Source organism: Schistocerca gregaria, chromosome 7, assembly GCF_023897955.1.
Source record: "Schistocerca gregaria isolate iqSchGreg1 chromosome 7, iqSchGreg1.2, whole genome shotgun sequence".
NCBI classification, from domain to species: domain Eukaryota; kingdom Metazoa; phylum Arthropoda; class Insecta; order Orthoptera; family Acrididae; genus Schistocerca; species Schistocerca gregaria.
The window spans coordinates 188723791-188739975 of record NC_064926.1 but is presented as its reverse complement, the minus strand read 5'-3'; positions in this window follow the sequence as shown (position 1 = coordinate 188739975).

The following is a 16185-nucleotide window of genomic DNA, read 5'->3' as shown; positions in this document are numbered from 1 at the left end:
GGTTAACTTGGAATTTAAAACAATAAGTGGTTCATCAAATTTCTTTTACGTTTTTGTGTATCTCGGTGAAGTGTGTGTGTGTGTGTGTGTGTGTGTGTGTGTGTGTGTGTGTACTTACGGGAGCTCTGGGCACTGCCCTTCCTTACATTGTGAGAAATAGTATCTGTACACCTTTGAAGATCTTTTCTTTTGCACACATCGTGCAAAAAAATTGTTTGTTAAAAATTCTGAACATAGTTGCGATACAGTAACCGTATGAGAAAATTATATGTATAATATAGTCAACCGGTTGCAACAAGATTTTACTTTACCCTGGTTTCGACACTGCTGATGGGTGGCGTCATCAAAAATTCCAAAAAATTGCCAAAAAAGATTGCCGCTTTCAAGCAAACCTGTTGACCCGCGACTCTGGCTCACTATGAAAATGATTGGTCTTTTCCCAGTCAGAATTCTGGTCCAGAGGTGTCGTGAGCAAAAATATTATTGTTTTTTACATAGAGATTCAGTTTCTAAAATGCATGCATTCGTCTACCTAACACTAAATCATGCTTTTGTACACAGTGACTTTTGAAACAAATACATTTCCGAAACATGTCTCCTGAGTCACTAATAAGGTTATCGCAATGCCTGTATCTGAAATCTGAAACCTTGACCATGCAGCCAGCCGTAGAATTTCCATCGCTAACGTTTCGTTGAGCAGTCTTTTTAACCATTTAAGTTTTACTGATTTTCCAAGATTCTACTCTTTTAACAACACTGACGAAACAGTAAGTTTTTCATTACGAAGCATTAGTCTGATATTTATCAAACATAGACAAACTATAGACCTATATCTCTAACGTCGATCGGCTGTATAATTTTGGAACACGTATTATGTTCGAGTATAATGACTTTTCTGGAGACTAGAAATCTACTCTGTAGGAATCAGTATGGGTTTCGAAAAAGACGATCGTGTGAAACCCAGCTCGCACTATTCGTCCACGAGACTCAGAGGGCGATAGACACGGGTTCACAGGTAGATGCCGTGTTTCTTTACTTCCGCAAGGCATTCCATACAGTTCCCCACAGTCGTTTAATGAACAAAGTAAGAGCATATGGGCTATCAGACCAATTGTGTGATTGGATTAGAGAGTTCATAGATTACAGAACGCAGCATGTCAGTTTCAATGGAGAGAAGTCTTCCGAAGTAAGAGTGATTTCAGGTGTGTCGCAGAGGAGTGTTGTTGGAGCGTTGCTATTCACAATATACATAAATGACCTTGTGGACAACATCGAAAGTTCACTGAGGCTTTTTGCGGATGATACTCTAGTATATCGAGAGGTTGTAACAATGGAGAATTGTACTGAAATGCAGGAGGATCTGCAACGAATTGACGCATGGTCCTGGGAATGGCAACTGAATCTCAATGTAGACAAGTGTAATGTGCTGCGAATACATACAAAGAAAGATCCTTTATCATTTAGCTACAATGTGGAAGGCCAGCAACTGGAATAATTCCATAAATTATCTGGGAGTAGGCATTAGGAGTGTTTTTAAATGGAATGTTCATATAAAGCTGATAGTCGGTAGAGCAAATGCCAGACTGAGATTCATTGGAAGAATCCTAAGGAAACGCAATCCGAAAACAAAGGAAGTGGGTTACAGTACACTTATTCGCCCACTGCTTGAATATTGCTTAGCAGTGTGGGATCCGTACCAGATAGGGTTGATATAAGAGATAGAGAAGATCCAACGGAGAATAGCGCGCTTCGTTACAGGATCATTTAGTAATCGCGGAAGCGTTACGGAGATGATAGATAAATTCCAGTGGAAGACTCTGAAGGAGAGACGCTTAGTAGCTCGATACCGGCTTTTGTTGAAGTTTAGAGAACATACCTTCACCGAGGAGCCAAGCAGTATATTGCTCCCTCGTACGTTTATCTCGCGAAGAGACCATGAGGATAAAATCAGAGAGATTAGAGCCCACAGACAAGCATACGGACAATCTTTCTTTCCACGAACAATACGAGACTGGAACAGAAGAGAGAACCGATTGAGGTACTCAAGGTACGCTCCGCCACGCGCCGTAAGGTGGCTTGCGGAGTATAGATGTAGATGTAGATGTAGACTGTTCAGATATTCGAACATAGCATGTATTAAATACATAAATTTTCATTCAGTTCAGAAATGGCATCCATCATCAATATCAATCAGTATGACGTGTTATAAACGACACCATCGTCGACCTAAATTTTAGTCAACACGTTTATAATACTTTCGCGTTCATGCCGTATATGGCAGTTTACAAATCTGCTAACTTCAGAAAAATATTTGCTTACTGCGCGAAAATCATGATCTTCGAAATATGGTTAAAGTACTGAATGAACTGGGCTGCGTATGTGTACTCTTTTACAAATAACCAGATAACCATAAACATCGTGGGGAGGAATGTGGAGCAAACATTACATTTACTCTCATATGTTGGTACTGTTGCAACGACAGTGTTGTCTTAGATCGAAGAATTAAAATATTAGGACTGGAACAATTTTTTATTTCAAAGAGAAAACAGCTATTCAGTTGAAAACCTGATTTTTATTTAGCCATATTTTCAATAAGCCAACGGCCTTGCCGCAATGGTAACACCGGTTCGCGTCAGATCATCGAAGTTTAGCGCTGTCGGGCTAGGCTGGCTGTTGGATGTATGACCATCCGGTCCGCCGAGAGCTGTTAGCAAGCGGGGTGCACTCAGCCATTGAGGCAAACCGAGGAGCTACTTGTTTGAGCAGTAGTGGCTCCGGTCTCGTAAACTGACATACGGCCGGAAGAGCGGCTTACTGACCATATGCCCCTTCACATCCGCATCCAGTGACGCCTGTGGGCTGCGGATGTCACGGCGGCAGCTCGTACCGTTGAGCCTGCAAGGCCTGTTCGGGCGTAGTTTAGTTAGTTTAGTTTTTGAATTGTCTCCGTTTAGCTTCGTTGCAGGATTCCGAGGTAGTGCGGCGATAATGACGCGTTTCGGATTCCATACAAATCTGTTGCAGGTAATAACAGGACTCCAGTGAAGTAGCAGTTGTCGCCGTCAGCTTGATGTCGTGTGGTGTGCATCCCACGGCACTGACGTATTTACGGAGTATATTCCACTTTACAATGTCGCGAATCAGTTACAGTCCGATGATTAAAACGACACAGTTCAAGAATTATTCACATCAAAGCAAACTCCTCAAAATGTTCCAACAGACTGTTGTGCATAAACAGTGTTTCACCACTGTCCCAAATATTGTCGTTCACTGAGCACGCGGAAACTGTATTAGTTCATCCAAGAATAAAAGCAGAGCGCACAGTTTACTCAATATTAATCGCTGTCTTTTTGCAGCTCATATCGATACGATGAACATATTAACTTAAAAGACTTCTCCGTGTCCTCACACACGAAAGTTAACATACCAGCCTCGCTGTCACGTTAACAATCCGTGGTCCTAATAAATCAGTCACCACCCTTCCATTCGATTATTCAGTCTCGCTAGTCGAGAACAGGCTCTCTGATGGCAAAGATATTTACAAACCCATTGAAACATTTGTTTCAGATAGATGTATGCGGCGTGTTTCTTGAGTAAGTATCGTTTTGAAATAAAAATAAAACAAGGACACTTTGCTTAGCAATTTTATTTTTAAATGGAAGCCTGTACTATGAGATTTATTCAAATGAAACCTTTGCCTTACACGTAAAGTGGTACCACGTAACTGAGGATATGGTGGCGCCATCTACAGTTAGAGAGACGGACGCGTGCGCACCCTTTGATGTTGCGTAGTGCCAGTGTGAGTTCAAGCCGAGGAGAAGGTCACACAAGTTATCGTCCACTACCGAACGTGCAGGTGAGTAAGCAGGAACAACAGGGAGCAATTTCTGGCGGCGGAGGGAATTAGAGACCATGAAGTGTATCGACAGATGAAGGCTGTGTGCGGTGAGTACAGTCTGAGACGTTCAAGTGTTGTGGAATGGCGAAAACCATTTCTTGAGGGGCGCGAGTCACTGGAAGACGAAGCTTGTCCTACACAGGCTCATCGTGTCATCGAACCGGAAATTGTTGCAGAATTGAATGCTTTATTGTGAGTTTCATGTGTCTGGACCTCTGAAACAAGCTATTCACGGACATCGATTCGCAACGGACGACGAAGTGTGTCAGTGGGAGCAGGCCTGGATCCGACAGCAGCCTACTAGCTTCAAGGATGGAATCGACCGGCTAGTGTCTCAATGGGATAAATATGCCAACAGTTTTTGTGACTATTTTTGAGTATGTGTACTACGTATAACTACATTTTTGAGTTAATAAAACAGTTACCGTTACCTGACACAAGTGGTCGGGTATCATTTGAATGACACTTATATAATCTACCTTTATACATCATTCTCACCACTATTAAAGCATTTATAATATCATCCAACCAGCTTTGAATACCATCCTCGTAGAATTTTGCCGCCTGAGCATAACTTTCGATAGTCTGAACATTCTGTAACAATGGCATAAAACAGACTTCGTGATCCTTTGAGTGATGAGCTGATACGGAAATGGGATGAGAACTATTAAAGATGGCCTACGAATTTTCGCGATGAGGAATAAAGTGCGCAACCTTCAGTCACTTCTGACAATTTGGTGCAGAAACCGGACGAAAACCTGAGAGAGAACAGACGCTTTACAATTTAGATGTTACGTGATGAGTTTCCTCAAGTGTCAAGAAATGTGCTTTATGCAATTGTTACACAACGTTTATATTATCGACAGCTACCCTCAGGCGGCAGATTTCTACGAGGATGGTACTCACAGCTGGTGGTGCCTTACTATTGGTGGGAAAGATGTAGAAAAGTACGAGGAGGGATCAGTAAGAAATTCAACACTTTTTTTCTGAAATGAGGTTGGCTTCATTCAGGATTCCAATACAACATATTATTCCTCACTGTTTTGATTTGAAAATTCCTTCTTGAGAGCACAAGCACCGTTTAATACGTTGGCGTTATGCCACCTTACTGAGAAGGTTTGTATGCCCGCATGGAACCGTTCTATTGGTCACGTCGCAGCCATCGTCTTGCTGCTCCCCACCATCCACACATTGTGGATGGTGGGGTGGTTCATTGCAAAGTACCGCTCACATGGTGGTGAATCTCTTCTCACACGCATGCCTCCTTGAAGTTACTGAAATGCAGTTCTCAGCCGGAAAAAGCTATAGAAAAAACAGCTGTGCACCACGTAACCACAAGTCGCACTAAAAATTGTTTAGTCGGTGGGAGGAATAGTTCAATGAAAGCATTTTGTGCGTAAAATTTGCCTGTATTACGGTAAGCTTGTATACACCTGTCACTACTAAGCCTTACTCGAAGCTGTACAAAGTCTGAAAAGTCCACAAGCACACATCATTCATAACCGTAGCCAGTTCATGGTAATTATTAATTATCCTTCCCAGAAAGTTTACAAACAGATTGTTTCTTTTAGAATAGCTCGCTCAAATGTTGCTATAATCAGTCTCACATAACAAAATGTTCATTTTCGCGAGTAAGCAACACGCCACGCGGAATTTAGTTATTTAAAACGACACTACAAGTTCTCAATTTCACACCATGCCTTAAATCAAATTCTCTTTCACACTTTGTGGCCCTTCTGAAACATTTTAGTACCGAAATATCACAATATTGGTATGTTTCGTCGGAGCACATATCAAAAGGTCTGATCATCACGAGATCCGAGCCCCGACTCTACTCATCTCCCTACATAAAAGAAATTTCTATTCCCACAATAGGCTCGAATATGCTAATTTCTGATTGGCAGACAGACATCACGGCCAATGGGATGAGAACCATTAAACATGGCGTACGAATTTTTATGATGAGGAATAAAGTGGGCAACGTTAGTCACTTCTGACGATTTGGTGCAGAAACTGGACGAAAAACTGAGAGAGAACAGACGCTTGGTAGGACATGTTCTAAGGCAACAAGGGATCACAAATTTAGTATTGGAGGGCAGCGTGGAGGGTACAAATCGTAGAGGGAGACCAACAGATGAATACACTAAGCATCAAACCCGCTCAATCCCGCCCATATACACGGAACCAATCAAGATTTCTCTCTGTGTCAGGACAGTAAATTACCATAAATAAATTTCGAAAACCCACAAATATAAAATGAATTGCCTCTTAGCAAAACTATTTTACCGAAATCTTAACATCATTTCATCACTACCATAACCTGACGAAGTAGTTTATAACAAATTCCCCATTACGAATGACTAACACACACATCATGCTCGAACACTCCTCATGTGACCAATTCCTTTAGTGTATAGTTTAAAAACTTTACATAAAACAGTATTTCACATCCACACCTTCATTCATTCTCATAACTAAGTATAATTAATGTAGTAATTAATTAACAATTAGAAAATTAAACATATAGAATTGCAAATAAAAATGACTGCGTTTTGAATGCAGCTCAAGCAGTGTATGTCAGTTAGTGATTTCTACCAGATCGCACTGAAACTACGTACACACTAGCATCTGACACCACCTGTCCTTCGCGTGACTCATGTTGGATCTCCGATGACTCTTCTAATGTCCTATATGCAAAGGCGCTACGCGTCAAATGCTTCCCGCGAAGTGGGCCAAACGGATGAAAGTCGGAGGGTGGGAGAACTTGTCTGTAGGATGGATGAGGAAGAACGGTCCACCGTAGTTTTGTGAACATCTCTCGACCGTGCAGACTCGTGTGAGGCGTAGCATTGTCATCGAGAAGGAGAAATTCGTTTGCAGCTTTGTGACGAAGAATAAACTGAAATAGTTTCTTCAATTTGCCGAGGGCAGCACAGTACACTTCAGAATTGGTCGTTGCTCCATAGAGTGTGTCAGTACTACCAACAGAGACGTCCAGTTATGCAGCGAGGCTTTTGGTTGTGATCCGTCGATCACCTCGAATGAGTGTGTCCGCATCTTCCAACATTGCAGAAGTTGCCGGCCGGCACTCAAGAGATCTGAAAGGTTTGTGCGACCTCGATGCGATGATGACAGACGCCTCGCCTAATGACTCACCGTGCTTTTGTTCACAGCCAGGACGTCTTAGATATTCTGTAAGCGCCTATGAGTATCGGCGATGCTGGATTTTCCACCAAAAGAAACTCAATGAAAGCTCTCTGCTTGAAACACATCTCCTTTACAGGCAGCATTTTGAAGCTACGTATAGTGTTTCCATCTATCGGAGCTTTGTGGGGAAACTATGGAGGCTGAAACAGAATGTTCAAGGATGTCCCACTACAAATTACACATTTTTCAACCCAAATTGGCCGAGGAAAAAAATGTTTTGCGTTACTTATTGAACGCCCTTCATAAATTGAAGTACACGCTTTAATGTACAAATAAAATTAGAAAAGTCTACTTTTTTATTTCATACCGGTGCTTACTTAAAAAAAACATACCTCGGATATATTGACGTTCACTACTAAATAATATGTGCTCCGTAGTGCTACGCTGTAACACTCACAAATACACTTTTGTATTCGTAGTAGATCTGAACCAATAGCCTCCGAATGTCATCTAGAGGCATTTCTTCCCTCACCAGCAATACATGCTGTGTCACTCCATGGTGATTTCTGGCTGTGAAAGAACACGTCTTCCCAATGCACCCTGCGCATGCTCTTTCTTGACAGTATGAGATCAGGTAGGCCAGTCAAGGATCGGTCATGTGACACAGAAAATAAATTCTGCTATTTTTCGGCATGTAGAACCAATAAGATACAAGGACACTCGCTGTCTCACAAACAGAAAGCGAGATGCCACATTTTCGTGTCCAATAATTCAGTAGTTCACATTCCGTTGGTTTTATGTTATACCTAACACTTGATTGATATACGCTGTTTGTAAGCATTAGCTCCCTGAAAGTCTCAAGAACAAATCGTTATTGGTACGATTTGTTGCAATAAAATACTGGTGGTTGAAGAGTTTTCGTAGTTGGTTATTTTCGTTTTATAGCATGTGTGAAATGAAAGCAAGCCGTTTTAAGGCAACGGCAGAGTGAAGATTCAAGAAAATTAATAATAGTAACATTTCGGCGATTTAAGCCTTTAGAAGAGCGTAACATAAAATACAAGGTCACTGAAAATTCCTGGCAGATTAAAACTATGTGCCGGACCGAGAGTCGAACTCGGGACCTTTGCCTTTCGAGGGCAAGTGCGTTGCCTTTTTTTAAAAAATTTCTTTTTATTTATGTAGGTTAGGGGGCAGAGGGGGCAGGGGTCGTACTTGGAGGCCTGGCCACGGTGTCCCCGTCTCCTGACAGGATAAGGGAGAGGCAGCGGCAAGGAAACATTGTACATTGTATTTTTTTTTTGGTAGTGGCAATAATATTTTATTTATTCATTTAATTTTAATGTCTCAAAAGAAAAATCATATATAAAAAAAGGGAAAGAAATATAGGGCCGAAGTGACTTCACTGGGAGTACATCCTATCCCTCGAAACAACGTAAACCTGGCACTCCCCACCGCTTCGGGGGGTTATGAAACATGTTGCCTATAAAGTTCGCAAAATGCGTTTTATATTTAGAGTGGCGTCGGACAATTTCGTGTTGTTCTAGTAGATAATGGCAATAGTCCATGCCCGATATCAAGGTCCGCGAGAGCACGTAGTGCGATGCGTGTCCTCCAACCAATCGGATTGCCGAAATTTTTTGTGAGGGGAAAAAGACAGCGTCAGGGAAAAATTAAGCGTCCGTCGTGATCGTGGATTCGTCGGTGCGTCGGAGGAGTGCCAGCCGCCAAACATCCTTTGCCTCACTGCACTGCAGAGAATGTTCGTCGGTGTCCTGCATGCCACATATAAGGCAGAGCGGGGAATCTACCATGCGAATGTCGTACAACCGTTGGCGGTTGACTGTCTTGCGGTTGATTAGTGGATACCATGACGATCGCGCTGCTGTGGTGAGGAGAGGTGTATGGACAGCTCGCCAAATCTGTCGCCAGTTTCGTGTTGGGTATTTAAGTTCGACAACATTGCTGACATGATGACGCCGCAAGTATCGATATATCTCACCGGTAGTGGGGATTCTTGTAGAAGGTATCTGTAACTGAACATAACTAAAATCGGCAAAAAATCGCGCGACGTCAGAAAAAGAGGGAGAGTGTGCCTTCCGCCACCGGTGGGAAGAAGCACATCCAGAATGGCCGACATAATGGCGTGTTGCCGTTGGTTCCAAGTGCGTAGCGTCGCTCGCCGGTATAGAGCTAGAGCCTTGTTCCGCACATCCGTGAGGTTAAGTCCTCCAGAATGGTGTGGGAGAGTTAAAGTCTCGTATTTGATCTTAAACAACATACATTGGCTGACATAGTATCCAAAGGCCGCCATTAATCTGTCAGCAATACCATGTGGCATTGGCAGTACCTGTGCCAGGTGCGGCAGTCGCGAGGCCAGGTGAACATTAGTGTAGTTCACCCTTTGGATCAGGTCGTGCGTTCGGAGTGAATTGTTGCGTATGTGCAGTCGGACGTACTGGACGAGACGTCGATAGCTCGCCGCCGCTGATTGCCGTAGCGATCGGGTGAACAATACACCTAAGCATCACGAGATGTCCACCGCCGTAAACGGACTGTGCAGAGCGTCTAGCCCTCGACCGATATGCATGATCTTGGTTTTATTCATGTTGACCCTGCTTCCCGCAGCTACTCCGTACGTAGTAAGAAGGGTAACTACCTTACTTACTTCGTTCTCCGACCGGACGAGTATCATCAAGTCGTCGGCATATGCACGACACGTGAAGGAGATCGCATGGAGTCGGACGCCTGTTAGAGTCCGTCTAAGAGTCTGCATCAATGGTTCGAGCGCTATTGTAAACAGTATCATCGACAAGGGACATCCTTGTCTAACTGAGCTGCAAACAGGAATCGTTCCTTCCTCCCTGCCGTTGACTCTCACCGTCGAAGAAGCGCCGCGAAGGAGGCGCATGAGGACGGTAATAAAATCCTGTGGTATGGCCATGCGTCGCAGTGTCGAGTCAAGGAAATCATGGTTGATCCTGTGAAAGACATGATCAAAATCCACCAATACGAACGCCGCTCGCATGCGAATAGCTTCCGTCAGGGAAATTACGTACGGTATTCGCCGAGGATAGAATGTATTTTGCTCCGAATCCATAGCCAACACATGGCGGTATTGTCTTGAGCCGTGTCGCCAACATTTGCGCAAAGATCTTATAGTCAGTATTGAGCGGTCTAAATTTATGGGCGCTGTCGATTTCGGTATTGGTATAAGCAGTCCCGCCATGAACTGCGACGGAACGTCCGTGTCAGGGCTCAATAACTCATTATACATCAATATCAACTGGGACATCATTAAATCCGCAAATGCGCGAAAAAATTCGAGTGCCAACCCATCTGGCCCAGGGGAATTATGCACCACACCCTTCGCAAGTGCGCCCCGGATGTTATCTACCGTTAGGAGTTCCAATAGCGCCTCTGCATACGGACCGTCCTCCTCCGTTTGCATCTGTCGCAAAATTTCTTCTCCTGTCCGATTGTCCGTCGGCGTCCCAGTGAAAAGGCGGCGGTAATGCTCCAGAAACTCAGCAGCAATGTCCTGTTGTGACGTCAAGGGCCGACCATCGTTATCATGGAGCACTGTGATTAGGGATAGGCGATTACGCGCATGTCCCTTGGACACATGATGCATGCCAATACGTTCTAAAAAAATGGTTCAAATGGCTCCGAGCACTATGCGACTTAACATCTGTGGTCATCAGTCGCCTGAGCAGAGAAAATCCCAGACCCAGCCGAGAATCGAACCCGGGCCCGTAAGACGACAATCCGTCACATTGACCACTTTTTTTTTTTTTTTTTTTTTTTTTTTTTTTTTGCTTAATCCCATTTTGTTCGTTGCATCTTCTCGGGGCGGTCGTCGTAAGAAATCCTTTTAAGTTCGTTGTTGATCGATTAACTCGGTTTTTTTATGCACAGGGCAGCTAACCCTCTGACCGAACACGCTGAGCTACGGTGCGGGCCATGTCACTCAGCTTCGGCGTGGAAAAAGTACTGTATTATCATCGGTCTTGATTTGTACGCTGAGCTACTAATTAAACCTAACTAACCTAAGGACATGACACACATCCATGCCCGAGGCAGGATTCGAACCTGCGACCGTAGCAGTCACGCGGTTCCCCAATACGTTCTCAATCGACGTTGTCCACGAACCGAGCACGGATCCAAAGTCCCTCCAGTCGACGTCTCGTGATCGATAAAATGTAGGTCTGAATGCGATGGACTTTCGCTTGACGCTTGGACGATGGGACCCTGGAGGACAGGTCGCGGAGCACCATATAGTAATAATCAAGTGTATCTCGGAGCCATTTCGCTTTTTCCTTGCCATACGTTATGAGAGATCTTCGCATCGCCGGTTTTGCACACTACAGCCACCACGAAAGAACCGTACGGTGCAGCGGCAGACGGCGAGTGCAAGTCTGCCATGTTTCTTCGATCCGCTGGCGACATTCGAGATCCACCAATAAGGATGAATTAAGCTTCCAGGAACTACGACTCCGCCAGACCAGTTGCCGTGGGAGGGTTAACGTGCATAAATATGCAAGGTGATCCGTAAAAGCTGTGGGCCAACGTTCAGCAGCCAACACGTGATCTCTTAATCCGTCAGAAACATAAATCCGATCCAGCCTGCTCGCCGAGTGGCTAGTAAAATACGTGTAGCCCTCTCGCTGCCCATGGATCTTTTCCCACGTGTCCATAAGGTCCATGTCCCGGCAGATCGTGTTCAATGCGTGGCAGGAGCCTTCGGTGTGAGTACACAGTTAAAATCCTCCCATGGACTGGGGGGGGGGGGGGGGGCAATCTCCTCCGAGTAGAATCGTGCATCGCCTGTCGATTGTCAGATCCGGAGGGTGCATAGATGTTGACGATACGAATGCCGTTCACGGTCATAGCCAAACCCCGAGCCGAAGGAAGGTAATGGAGGTCACCCATCCCTTCCCGGACTAGTATCGCTGTGCCACGTCCTCCATCTGGAGTCGGCGCTAGGTAAGTGTATCCATGCACGTCGGGAAAAGCAGCATTGCAGGTTTCCTGCATCAGCAGAATATCAACGTCTGTGGCGTAAATCATGTCCCGGAGAAGTTGCATCTTTGCAAGCGAACGTGCGGTATTAATGTTCACTGTGCCCACCTTATATGCTTGGTTTTTTGTCGTTGCCATGCTCGTGTCATGTCATTGAGAACTCCAAGGGCTTTAGTCCACTATTCGTGCTCAGAGGGGTGCCACCAGCGGGTTGCCCTCCTTTGTTGTCGTTCCGTGGTGTGCATCCTGTAAGTGAGTTGTCACCATTTGGGGGTGGCAATTCCTGTGTGTCTTCGACTGGTATTGCCCAGTCGCAGTGGTCATCCATCCGAGAAACGTCCTCTGATGTATTTCGACGTGGCTGCCGGGACTTTGGTGTCCCTGACTCCTTCGTCGGCAGAGCTGGGTCAGTCGGTGTCAATGAAGAAGGACCTTCTGAAAGGCAGGACATCCGGTCACCATCTGACGGAATCCTGTCAGCGTCCTCTAAAGGCACGTGTTCTGTGTCAGACAGTTCTTCGGCTAGGATACCTTCCGTGTCCTCTTGGCCAGGGGGGGGGGGGGGGGGGGTTGTCACCCGAACTATGGCGACGCTTTTTGAGACGCTTCGGCGATCGCTGTTTGCGCTCTGCTGCCTCACTGTGTTCGTCGATCGTTCGTTGGTCCGTTGCCGGCGCCACTGTCTCGACCTCTACTTCCACGCCGCGTGCTACATGTGAGTTTTCGGAAGGTTCCTCCCTCAAATGACGTGACGTGGATGTAGGGACATTCACCGAGTCACCTCCATGCTCCCGTAACTCGGTCTGCTCTTGCATAAACACGTCCTTGTCTCGCTCCGAACTTGACAACACCTCCCGGTGGGCCACCGACACGTATGTCATCGGCAGTTGCGTGGGAACTTCTCGCTGTGACGCTTCTCCATGTGGCAGTTGCACGACGCAGCGTTGTATGCTCTCCGAGCGGATATGTCCTTCTCGACCACAGCCAGAACAGGTGCGTGGCTGGACATCGTAAATCACAATAGCTCGACATCCGCCAATGTATAAATAAGACAGGATATGTTTAGTAAGGATGATCCGCACCTGTCGCACGCCATTCAGCACAGGATAGGTGCTAAAACTTGCCCAGCGTTCAGGCCTATGACTAAGTACCGTTCCATATGGTCGCAGCGATTCAGTAACCATCGATTCTGGCACCTCAAACGGCAATTCAAAGATCCGAATGACCCTCACACCCAATCCCGATGGAGCTACTCCTACATCGCTGGTATGGCCATCAGAGTGTCGAAATTTAAATCCTCTTTGAGCAGCGGAGAGAGTTCTTTCATACGCAGCTTCATCGGTCATTTTTACGTACATTGTACTGCTTACAATGGACAGGTGTATTCCAATTATGTCAATCCCGATGGAGCTACTCCTACATCGCTGGTATGGCCATCAGAGTGTCGAAATTTAAATCCTCTTTGAGCAGCGGAGAGAGTTCTTTCATACGCAGCTTCATCGGTCATTTTTACGTACATTGTACTGCTTACAATGGACAGGTGTATTCCAATTATGTCAATCCCGATGGAGCTACTCCTACATCGCTGGTATGGCCATCAGAGTGTCGAAATTTAAATCCTCTTTGAGCAGCGGAGAGAGTTCTTTCATACGCAGCTTCATCGGTCATTTTTACGTACATTGTACTGCTTACAATGGACAGGTGTATTCCAATTATGTCAATCCCGATGGAGCTACTCCTACATCGCTGGTATGGCCATCAGAGTGTCGAAATTTAAATCCTCTTTGAGCAGCGGAGAGAGTTCTTTCATATGCAGCTTCATCGGTCATTTTTACGTACATTGTACTGCTTACAATGGACAGGTGTATTCCAATTATGTCAATCCCGATGGAGCTACTCCTACATCGCTGGTATGGCCATCAGAGTGTCGAAATTTAAATCCTCTTTGAGCAGCGGAGAGAGTTCTTTCATACGCAGCTTCATCGGTCATTTTTACGTACATTGTACTGCTTACAATGGACAGGTGTATTCCAATTATGTCTGCAACAGGTAAACGAACTTCTTCCCTCCAAACACGATCTATTTCGATAGCTTTGGGTATGGCAAATTCGTTGTCGAATTTAAATTGGAGCGTAGTCTTTCGAAAATTGAATGCCATGGCGATCGAGTCAGACAACAACACGCGCGAGTATCGGCGATGTAAACACTTCCTCGTCCACGCGCGCCCGCGGCCGGGACAGCAGGTCCGTACCGCGCCACCGCCTAAAGCAGACTATCGCCATCTGAGCTACCCAAGCACGACTCAAGTCCCCTCCTCACAGCTTTAGTTCCGCCAGGAGAGCTTCTGTAAAGTTTGGAATGTAGGAGACCAGGTACTGACGGAAGTAGAGCTGTGAGGAGGGACCGTGAGTCCTGCTTGGGTAGCTCAGATGGTAGAGCACTTGCCCGAGAAAGGCAAAGGTCCCGAGTTCGAGTCTCGGTCCGGCACACAGTTTTAATCTTCCAGTAAGTTTCATATCAGCGCACACTCCGCTGCAGAGTGAAAATCTCATTCTGGATACAAGGTCATTGTTAGCAGCGCATCGGCATAGCGTAGTTAGTAAATGCTCCACTTTGCGGAGCAGAGGACTGAATGCTATAGGGTTCGTGTCCCAAGGTATACAAATTCATCCTTCCCTTCGTGTCTTCTAAAAGATTGTGGGACTTCCTCATCAAATAATTTCTGTAATATTTAATGTTATATAAATATAAATGCGCTGTCTGTCAGGAGTAAATTTTTTTCTGTCAGGAGTGAGTTTGTTCTATTTGGTGAATTTTATAAGTTATGACTGGGCGTGTACTTTTTCTTTCATATTTGTCTCATTACATCTTCACAGATACAGTTTTTACTTGCGGTATGTAAGTCATGGACAGAACAACACGACTAGCAGATGGACAAGTGGGCAAACGTGTGTTTTAATAGAGATGAAGTAAGAATTTTATGCACGTTGGTCTTCGTAAACGCACTGTATGGCTCGCGAACCAAATATAGCTCAGAACTGCCGCAGGAGAGCGCTGAGAAAGCCAGATCGCGTTACCCAGCTATTGACGTGTGCCGACAGCGTTGTGCGCCCCTTGACGCACATATCCCGTCTGTGTGCACGTCTACGTTAGCTGCCTCTTCCCTTGTGACGACTGCTTTATGCTCGTCGCTCTGGCCAGAAGTCGTATAGGCCCGCTTGAGAGAGTCTAGCTGCTTCAGTGAGCGCCTGCCGCACACACGCTCTCTCTCTTAGCCAAGCATGCGCTCGACGTGGCTACTCAAAATGCCCTGTGGACGCCGGCGGAAAGGAGCCGTGACCATCACTGCATAAAAACTATAAACCTATTAGCCTCCTAATGTACAAGATATTCACGAAAATTATCTCCTACCGAGTTGTTGTTGGTGTGGCCTTCAGTCCTGAGACTGGTTTGATGCAGCTCTCCATGCTACTCTTTTCTGTGCAAGCTTCTTCATCTCCCAGTACTTACTGCAACCTACATCCTTCTGAATCTGTTTAGTGTATTCATCTCTTGGTCTCCCTCTACAATTTTTACCATCCACGCTGCCCTCCAATGCTAAATTTGTGATCCCTTGATGCCTCAGAACATGTCCTACCAACCGGTCCCTTCTTCTTGTCAAGTTGTGCCACAAACTCATCTTCTCCCCAATTCTATTCAATACCTTCTCATTAGTTATTTGATTACCCATCTAATCTTCAGCATTCTTCTGTAGCACCACATATCGAAAGCTTTTATTCTCTTCTTGTCCAAACTATTTATCGTCCATGTTTTACTTCCATACATAGCTACACTCCTACCGAGTAGGAAAATAAAAAAAAAGACACATTACATTTTAAGTATGCAAAGCGACAAGCTGGCTTTTAGAAGCCAATATAGAACACCAGATCATTTGTAAATCGTGAACTATATTATAGAAAGGAGCAATAGAATGAATTAACAATCTTTATGGAATTCATAAATTTTTAAAAAGAGTTTTTGATTCATTTCAGTTAAATTGTGTACCGTCAGCCGGTGAGGACAAAAGGCACTGATTCAACCTATCCCGTCAGATCACCGAAGTTAAGCGCTGTTGGGGG